Consider the following 9,441-nt stretch of genomic DNA (forward strand, 5'->3'; position numbering starts at 1 on the left):
TTTATATAATCATAATCAATGTTATTCTTATTCTTATCATGATTATCATTATCATTATTATTATCATTGTTATTATTATTCTTATCATGATTATCATGGTTGTTATTTTTATTAGTATTATCTTTATCATTATAATAATAAAACAAAATAGGTAATATCTTTTTTCGTATGAACTTATATTATTGATATTTCATTTGGATATGTTATCTTTGTACTTAGCAAACCTAACTTAAGTTGCGAGAAGAGCTATTTTGTAAAATGAATGCTAAGTAGTGCATTCCTCTTAACAGCACCTGCATAACCATGTTTGTTGCAAGCAAGCTGTGAGCAGACTTGGGTGTTTGCAAGAAGGAAGAACAAGGAAGCCATTGTGTTATCCTCATTGTCATTACCATCATGATTTACCGACACTGGTACTATGAGTGATAAAGACCTCACAACTACAACAAAAGCATGTACAAGAACAAGAACAACAGGATCATCAGCAAAATATCAATATGACAAGAGGAGCGTGGGGATAACCTAATGATAATAATTTCAATAGAAATAAGCAGTAATATGAATTATTAAAATAGTGATAATTCTAACGCTAACAATAAAAAGAATAAGCATAGCAATGAGATGTATAAAATCATATTTAAGAAAAAATGAAGTAAAAATAAAAATGATATCAATAATGAAAAGAGTTAAAAGAGAAGACAAAAAGATGAATGATGAAAAAAACTGACAATTACAAAAAGAAAATTCTATGAAATAATAATAATAATACAAATGTAATTGTAATAAATGATATGATATAAATGTATAATAATAATGAATATTTGTATGATAATAATAATCATAACCTTGAATACCTGATTATGACAAATGATAATGAATATATAACATTTACAAATAACTCAAATTAACAACTAAAACATAAGGATTGGATAAATAAAAAAGAATATTGAATGATGAAGAAATAAGAAAACCTGATGATAGATGTATCCTTATTAGATCTGAATAATAATTGTTATAAATTTCCACAGAGATAAAGATGAGAAAAGAAACAAAAGCAAAATTCTTCTGGCGCCTTTAAGAAGTCACTCGCTTTCCAATCGCCTTACCATCCTTATCCTTGGCGTTCACTTCTCCGCCCTTCTCGAGGAGCGTCTCAGCAACAGCATGATGGCCGTTCCAGGAAGCAAAGTGTAAGGGAGTCCTACCTGAGGGAGGAAGATGCTTGTGTTAGACGTCTGTTTGTGAGTAATGAGCGTGAGAAGGGAAGTGAGGATGACAATGCAAAGGTGAATGTGAGTGAGAATGACAGTAAGAAAGTGAAGGCGAGTGAAAATGACAATGAGAAGGTGAATGTGAGTGAGAATAACAATCAGAAGGTGAATGTGAGTGAGAATGACAGTGAGAAGGTGAATGTGAGTGAGAATAAAAAATAATGACAGTGAGAAGGTGAATGTGAGGGAGAATGAGACTAGTTTTAGGAATGAGATTAATAAGAGATGATTAGGGTGATAAGGGTAAGGGCTAGGAATAGTATGGGGTAAAAAAAAAATATTTTTTAGAAATATTAATAAAACTGCAAATACTTAGAATGTTAATGAAAATAAGAATTATGAAAAGGTAAGAAACAAGAAAAAAAAAATATATGTATGATAATGAGAAAAAGAATATTATAATGAAAATGAATGTTTGATAATTTATTTATCAGTAATAAATATATTATATATATATGGTTATATATATATATATATATATAGTATATAATATAGAGAAGTTATACAGAAATATAGAGTGACAAAGAGTAGGAGAATTATACATGTGGGGTTGTTCTTGCCAACAATTCGTACAGTAAATAAAATGTTCTTTAGCCATTGAAACACTGGTGTTGTTGAGCGTCTGCTAATTTATTCAGAAAATCATATTGATATAAAAACGATTTATCACTTCTGTGTTCAATGCAGTTAAAATATATAGTCTTCATAATGGAAAAAAACATACACCTTGATAAAATGGTTTGTTCTGGAACATAAACAAAACATGTCTTTCTTGTAGTAAATAAGCGTTAAATAAAAAACATCAAATATTGGTGGAACTTGTGAGACATTACTATGTCAAAGAAAACGGACTCGCCGTTAGGGGACTTAACTAAACTTTTATATTTCTAAATTTATTACTATCATTATTCATCATCACCATTATTATTATCATTGTTATCATAAATATGTCATTACCATTATCATTAGTTCTATTATCATCATGAAAGTGTTTATCATCAACGTGTTTTAAATTATCAGTGGGGGGGACATGATTACTTTATCATTAATATTGTTATCATTACCACCATTACATTATGAAACTTTTCATTATCATCACTATTGTTATTGCTTTTGTTGCCATTACTTTCTCCATTATCATCATTGTCTTTGTCATCACTGACAAAGACCTCGCAACAACACCACCAACAAAAGCATGTAGGAGAACAAGAACAGGATCACCATCAAAATAACAATAATGAGAAGAAGAAGGATGATAATAATTGATAATTTAGTAGAAATGGGAGTAATAATGATAGTTATAGTAATGAAATAATAATGATAATATGAATAGCACCATTGATGATGATTATGATTGATGATCAGGATGATCATATTTCTTTTAGATAATCAGGAAAATAATAATGATAATATCAATAATAATTAAGATGATCATACTTATTATTATCATAATTATTATAACTAATCATTATAACATTTATAGTATAAAGAAATATAGAAAAATCTATTATTTTCTTAGTTATAAAATAATCTATGAAAATATTTTATTAAAAAATTCATAGAATAAAGAAATAAATATCAATAAAATTAATGATAAAAGATGAAAAAAATTCCCTTATTAAATTATAACAATAATTGTTATAAAATTCCATAAAGACAAAGAAGACAAAAGAAACTAAAGCAAAATTCTTCTGGTGCCTTTAAGAAGTCACTCGCTTTCCAATCGCCTTACCATTCTTAGTCTTGGCGTTCACTTCTCCGCCCTTCTCGAGGAGCGTCTCTGCAACAGCATGATGGCCAATGCCGGAAGCCCAGTGTAAGGGAGTCCAACCTGAGGGAGGAAGATGCTTGTGTTAGACGTCTGTGTGTGAGTAATGAGCGTGAGAAGGGAAGTGAGGATGACAATGCAAAGGTGAATGTGAGTGAGAATAAAAATAAGAAGGTGAATGAGTGAGAATGACAATGAGATGGTGAATGTGAGTGAGAATGACAATGAGAAGGTGAATGTGAGTGAAAATGAATATGAGAAGGTGATTGTAAGTGAGGATGACAATGAGAAGGTGAATGTGAGTGAGAATGACAATAAGGTGAATGTGAGTGAGAATGACAATGAGAAGGTGAATGTGAGGATGGCAGTGGAAGGTGGAAGTGAGTGAGAATGACAATGAGAAGGTGAATGTGAGTGAGAATGACAGTGAGAAGGTGAATGTGAGTGAGAGTGACAATGAGAAGGTGAATGTGAGTGAGAATAACAATGAGAAGGTGAATGTGAGTGAGAATGACAATGAGAAGGTGAATGTGAGTGGGAATGACAGTGAGAAGGTTAATGTGAGTGAGAATGACAATGAGAAGGTGAATGTGAGTGAGAATGACAATGAGAAGGTGAATGTGAGTGAAAATGACAATGAGAAGGTGAATGTGAGTGAGAATGACAATGAGAAGGTGAATGTGAGTGAAAATGAAAATGAGAAGGTGAATGTGAGTGAGAATGACAATGAGAAGGTGAATGTGAATGAGAATGACAGTGAGAAGGTGAATGTGAGTGAGAATGACAATGAGAAGGTGAATGTGAGTGAGAATGAAAGTGAGAAGGTGAATGTGAGTGAGAATGACAATGAGAAGATGAATGTGAACGAGAATGACAGTGAGATAATGATCATAATAATATTAGTAATGGAAATCATAATGATGATGTCAATGATGTTGATAATAATAATTTATAAAAATAACAACAACAATGAATGGCAATGAAAATTATCATTATAGCTAGAAAGGTAAGAATTATAAAATTATTATGAGAGAATTAATAGATGACTTACAATAGAAAGATATAGTGACAAATGGAAGGGAGATATATGTGGACAAGAATTAACATGATAATGACAATGTTAATGATACTTGGAATGAGTGTGTAAGTAAATGATAATGATCAAAATGACACATATAATGTCAATGTAAAGGAATATTAATCAGTGATATTAATAGTGAGAGATTTAAAATGAGAATCCAAAATATCATGAATGGAAAGTGAAAATGACAATGATATGAATAAAGAAAGTGATCACATTGTCTGTTACAAAAATATAAAGTTATTATTATAATGAGACTAAGTATTAGCAAGATATGAAGTATAAGACGAAATGAGGTCAATAATGAGAATGAAAAAGATATAATGGATTATAAGACAAGGAATGAAAATACCAAAGATATTATTTCCTGAAAGATATAAGAATTAACTGGAAAGTGGTTACAAGGATGAATAGAACTAGAACAAGAAAAACAATTCACAGAGTGGAAAGAGATTGGGAACAACACTTATGATGAGAATGAGAAGAAAAAGGAGTGACAAGGCTACTCAATATTCTTAGGAAAGAGAATGAAAAAGAGAATGAAAAAAATATTAGTGAGAATTATAAAGAGAATAAGGAGAAAGATAATGAAAATTATTGATATAAAGATAATGAATAAAGATGAGACTTGGATAGATAATTTAAATAATAATGCATCATCTTCGTGTCCTTTGGAAAGGCATTACTCGGCAGCTGCCTCTAGAATACCCAACACTCTCTCTCCTCCTTTGAACCAAACAAAGATGAAGGCTATACTATATCTGCTGGCTTAATATTGACTCAAGACCCAAGAGCATTGGCGCCTCCGTGGCTAGAGAAAAACCTCTTGCCCTCAATTGACCTTTTCTAAGGGTACTGGGCAACCCCTTTGGCTCCAAGTATGAGGACTGAATCAACAAATTAATGACAATTATTTGATAATAATCACATATAATCTTTAAAAAAAAAAGATCAAAGAAATACAAAAAAGAAATAAAATTAGTAATATTACCGATGATAAAACTATCATCATTAATACCATTAGGTGACAAGAAAGAAAACTTTAGACCCTTGATAGCTTCAAAAGCTTTCCAATCGCCTTACCAAATGCACCTTTGGCATTCACTTGCGCACCAAAATTGAGGAGTGTCTCGACCACTGCTCTTGACCTCCCCAAGCAGCCTCGGGTAATGGGGCCCGACCGGTAAGTTAAAGAAGACGAGAATGATGCTTATACTAATGATTATAATAATGATGATAATTTTTATAAGAAATGGAAATAGCACTGTGGCCTCAAACAATTATCCTCTGCCTCCAAAATGGCAAAGTCCAAGCAACCATCCCTGCCGGACCACACAACTGCCTTTGCGGTAAATTTTCCGAACAACGCCGCGTTACGATATACCACAATAGTGGTATCGATGGATTCCTCTCAACCTCTACTATTCATATATAGTGAAATTAATGAGCGCTTCCACCCCTGGAGCCCACAATCTGGGTCCCGATAGTAGGGGAGGGCATGAAGTAAATCAGGGAAATTGCGGGGTAAAATATGAATTCCAGCCATATTTCGTATGAAAATTTTTAACCAATTACCTACCTAACTTTGCTTTGGTTTGAAGTTTGCCCTAGCCAAGGGGGGGGGGGGGCTTTGCCTCCCTATTCAGGGCACTTCGTGATACTTATGATGCGTAATTAGTTCTGAAGATGAAAATGCCGCGACCACGAACAACCTTCACACTGGCGCCATGATGACAGCAACTGAGTCCTTCGTCTCATAATTTTCCCCAGGATAGGAAACTAGGACCGATAATGACGCGACCACTCAAAAGAGGGCAGACTCTAGAATTATATTGGAAACAATGGGGAATATTGCGCCAACTATCGAGAGAACATAACAGCACATGCAGGTAATTCATTGAGGGTTTCCAGTCCATAATTTGTTGCTAGAACGTAAATACGTAAACACAGCCATGTTTGAATTTCAGGGCGAGGATGGTGGTGTTTCGGGTATTTTGCACAAGGTATGTTGCACGAAGTGCCCTAAAAAGGAGGGGCGTCCAGGGAAGGGCGAAGCCCCCCTTTGGCTAGGGATTAATTCAAAACTAGGCAAAGTTAGGTAGGTCATCGGGTTAAGATTTTGCAAGCGAAATATGCCCCGAAGTAGGACGAGGTAGCACGAAGTGCCTTAAAAAAAGAGACCCAGATTGTGGGGTCCAGAGGTGGAATCGCGAATGATTTCCACTATATATGAACAGTATAGGTTGATAGGAATCCATCAATACCATTTTTATGGTATTCCGTAACATTTAACGACGCGGCGTTGTTCGGAAAATTTACCTTATATATTTATGTATAGGCCAACTTTGGAGTGAGAAACAGTTCAGAGTTTATATATGTATATATATGTATGTATATATATATATATATATATATATATACATACATATATATATATATATATATATATATATAAATAAATATATATTCATATATATACATACATATATATATATATATATATATATATATATATGTATATATATATATATTATATATATATATGTATATATATATATATATATATATATATATATATATATATATATATATATATATATATATTCATATATATACATATACATAAAGATATGTATTAATATATATATATATATATATATATATATATATATATATATATATATATATATATATATATATATATATATATATATTATAATATATGGACATAGGTAAATATATGTGTATACAGATATACATGCATATTATATATACATATATAGGGAAATATGATAATAATAATAATAATATTAATAATAATAATAGTAATAATAATAATAAAAATAATAATATATAATAATAATATATAATAAGGAATCAATTTAGAAGATTTACACTTTGCCTGTGTTAACTGCATGAAAGAAGCCTACTTCAAGAAAACCACATCCTTCACAACATTTTTTTTTTTTTCCTGCTTATCAAATTTGTACTTTTCAAAAAGCGATGCATCTGGAATTGAAAGGAGTCAAAGAAGACAAAGGGATTAATAAATATATGTCAGTTTGGTTCTTCAGATTTGCTTCCCTCATTTTCTTATTGTTAAATACATGTAAGCTGCAGCAGTTGGTAATTCATTTTCCATTTCCATAGTTCAAATTTCACATTCTTAAAACTGTGAATCTCGTCATCAGCATCTCTGGCCATCGAAAGCCAAGACACAATTAATTCTACTTCACACACGAGCCAAAAAGAAAATGTCGAAATGGACTTTCTAAAAGCATTGCTATTGCTGGCTTACCCATGATATCCGTGTCACCCAAGAAAGTCGAGAGGGCGCCTGCAGATAGGGAGCCGAGGGCGGTCTGCAGCCCTTCGGCGTCGCCTGCTTCCACCAGAGCACGCTGAAAGGGAAAGGCTATGGTCAGGACTTCCCACTTCCACATGGACGAGTATCTTATTGCCTATACAACAAAGGAAAAAAACACCAATATGCCCAAGATCTTTTCGCTTTCCTGTCTTTTCCTACGTTGTTTTGTTCTCGTTTTGTTCAGCAGGAATCCTTGTCAATGTCTGTGCACATTTCAGTACATTGTGTTTTTACACACCATATAATCATATCAGCTGTGTTGTAGCTTTGATGTACAGTGCGTAGAGGCCCCTATTTCTCTCTCTATCTGTTTCTAACTCTATCTCTCTCTACCTATCTCTAGCTCCTAACTCCGTCTATCTCATTTCATCTATGAAATTCTAGTCCTTTCTCTTCCTGTCATCTCTATGCTTTCCCCTACACCCTGTCTATTTATCCAAGTTTCTCCTTTTGCTCCATGTCCCTCATTTTCCATTTATCTCTGCCTTTCTACTTTCAACCCCACTCAGTCTCTCTCTCCTGCCTTCTTCTCCATCCAAATTTCTCTATATGTCTCTCTCTTCTTTTCTTTCTCTTTCTTCCCCTTCGTCTGTTCTCTGTTTACTTTTCTCCTCCCACCTCTCTTGCCTCTTTCCCTTCCTCTCTTCCCTGTCGTCTCTCTCTCCTCACTTTCTTTATATTCATCTGTTATCCTTTTACCTTTTTTACTCCCCCCTCCTCTCTCTCTCTCTCTCTCTCTCTCTCTCTCTCTCTCTCTCTCTCTCTCTCTCTCTCTCTCTCTCTCTCTCTCTCTCTCTCTCTCTCTCTCTCTCCCTCCCTCCCTCAGTATGTCTGCCTGTGGCTGTGTACTTACAAGTTCCGCATTGCTTGCCTGGGATGTCATTCCGTTGGCTGTTGGTGCTGGAGGTAACGAGCAGACACTCACTCTCACACATATTCACTGATAAACACAATCACAATTGCAAAACGTGCATACACACACACACACACAAACGTACAATCAAACAGATATGAATATATAAAAACAAACAAACAAACAATGATATAATTACCTTTTAGTTCAGATTTGCCATTTGAACAGTTTACTTTAGAGATATTTGCGAAAATAACACTAATTCAGGATACAATAGTTACGAACTCTACACTCCTATGCAGTATGATGTCATTTCAACGCGTATCATTCCTGGCCGGAGTCCAGACGGTCCGTTGCGCAGTGCAATAAGCTTAGCATATTTTCCATAACATAAAAGCTTCTATAAAACACACTTTTATAATACTCCCTTCCCTAACATACATTTCCATAACACACTTCAATAACATTTGCTTTAAAGAGCTCAAAGAAATGAACTTTTCATCCGAGTGGAAAGTCAAGGTCAAACTTCCACTCAACAGAACACAAGCATACACACGTAATCATGTACACGCGGCCATATGCACACACACACACACACACACACACACACACACACACATGTAGTGATTCCCCGAGATATTCCCTTGCCCCAAAGTAAAATCCCGATTGAATCCATGGTAACGTGAATCCTGTCCTGTGTAGGGGTAGGCTGCCACCAGCTGATAAGGGATCAGCACCCGTGTATATGCGAGACAGTCGAAGACGTGTAAAATGTATGTTATGTATGTGTATGAGTGTATGTCAGTTTGTATGTGGAAAGAAAGAGTTCCTACACAGGACATTGCCGAGCAGGCGTGGCTAGAGTCAGGCAAACATTCTTATTTTCAGTATTTTACAGATTAGGTCTTGAAAGATATAAAATCAATAGTTCCGATCATTATTTATTATATTCAACACAAAACAAAAGGTCTCTCCTCCTTTCATATCAAAAATATTCTCTTTGGCCTGGCCATGAATTTATCTATGGCCGCAACCCTTGTAAAACAATAAAATACAATAAAATGTAAAAAGACAACAAGTGCCAAAAGGGCACAGGTTGTG

The 9,441-nt window shown here is 33.9% G+C and overlaps 1 long non-coding RNA gene across 2 annotated transcripts; it reads right to left on the reverse strand.

Annotated features, from left to right (window-relative positions):
- Window positions 1-932: 932 nt before the first annotated feature.
- LOC147466293 (uncharacterized) lies at window positions 933-8,490 on the reverse strand. 2 transcript variants are annotated; one of them, XR_015190927.1, is made up of 3 exons: window positions 8,341-8,490; window positions 7,419-7,521; window positions 933-1,205 (listed from the first exon to the last, which is right to left on the reverse strand). It is a non-coding gene; the product is annotated as an uncharacterized LOC147466293 (long non-coding RNA). The 2 variants fall into 2 exon arrangements; XR_015190926.1 differs by lacking the exon at window positions 933-1,205 and adding an exon at window positions 2,968-3,102 and having other exon boundaries at window positions 8,341-8,488.
- Between the last annotated feature and the right edge of the window lie 951 nt (window positions 8,491-9,441).

Source organism: Penaeus japonicus, unplaced genomic scaffold, assembly GCF_977035675.1.
Source record: "Penaeus japonicus unplaced genomic scaffold, GWHDUDI00000001_assembly GWHDUDI00002107, whole genome shotgun sequence".
NCBI lineage: Eukaryota > Metazoa > Arthropoda > Malacostraca > Decapoda > Penaeidae > Penaeus > Penaeus japonicus.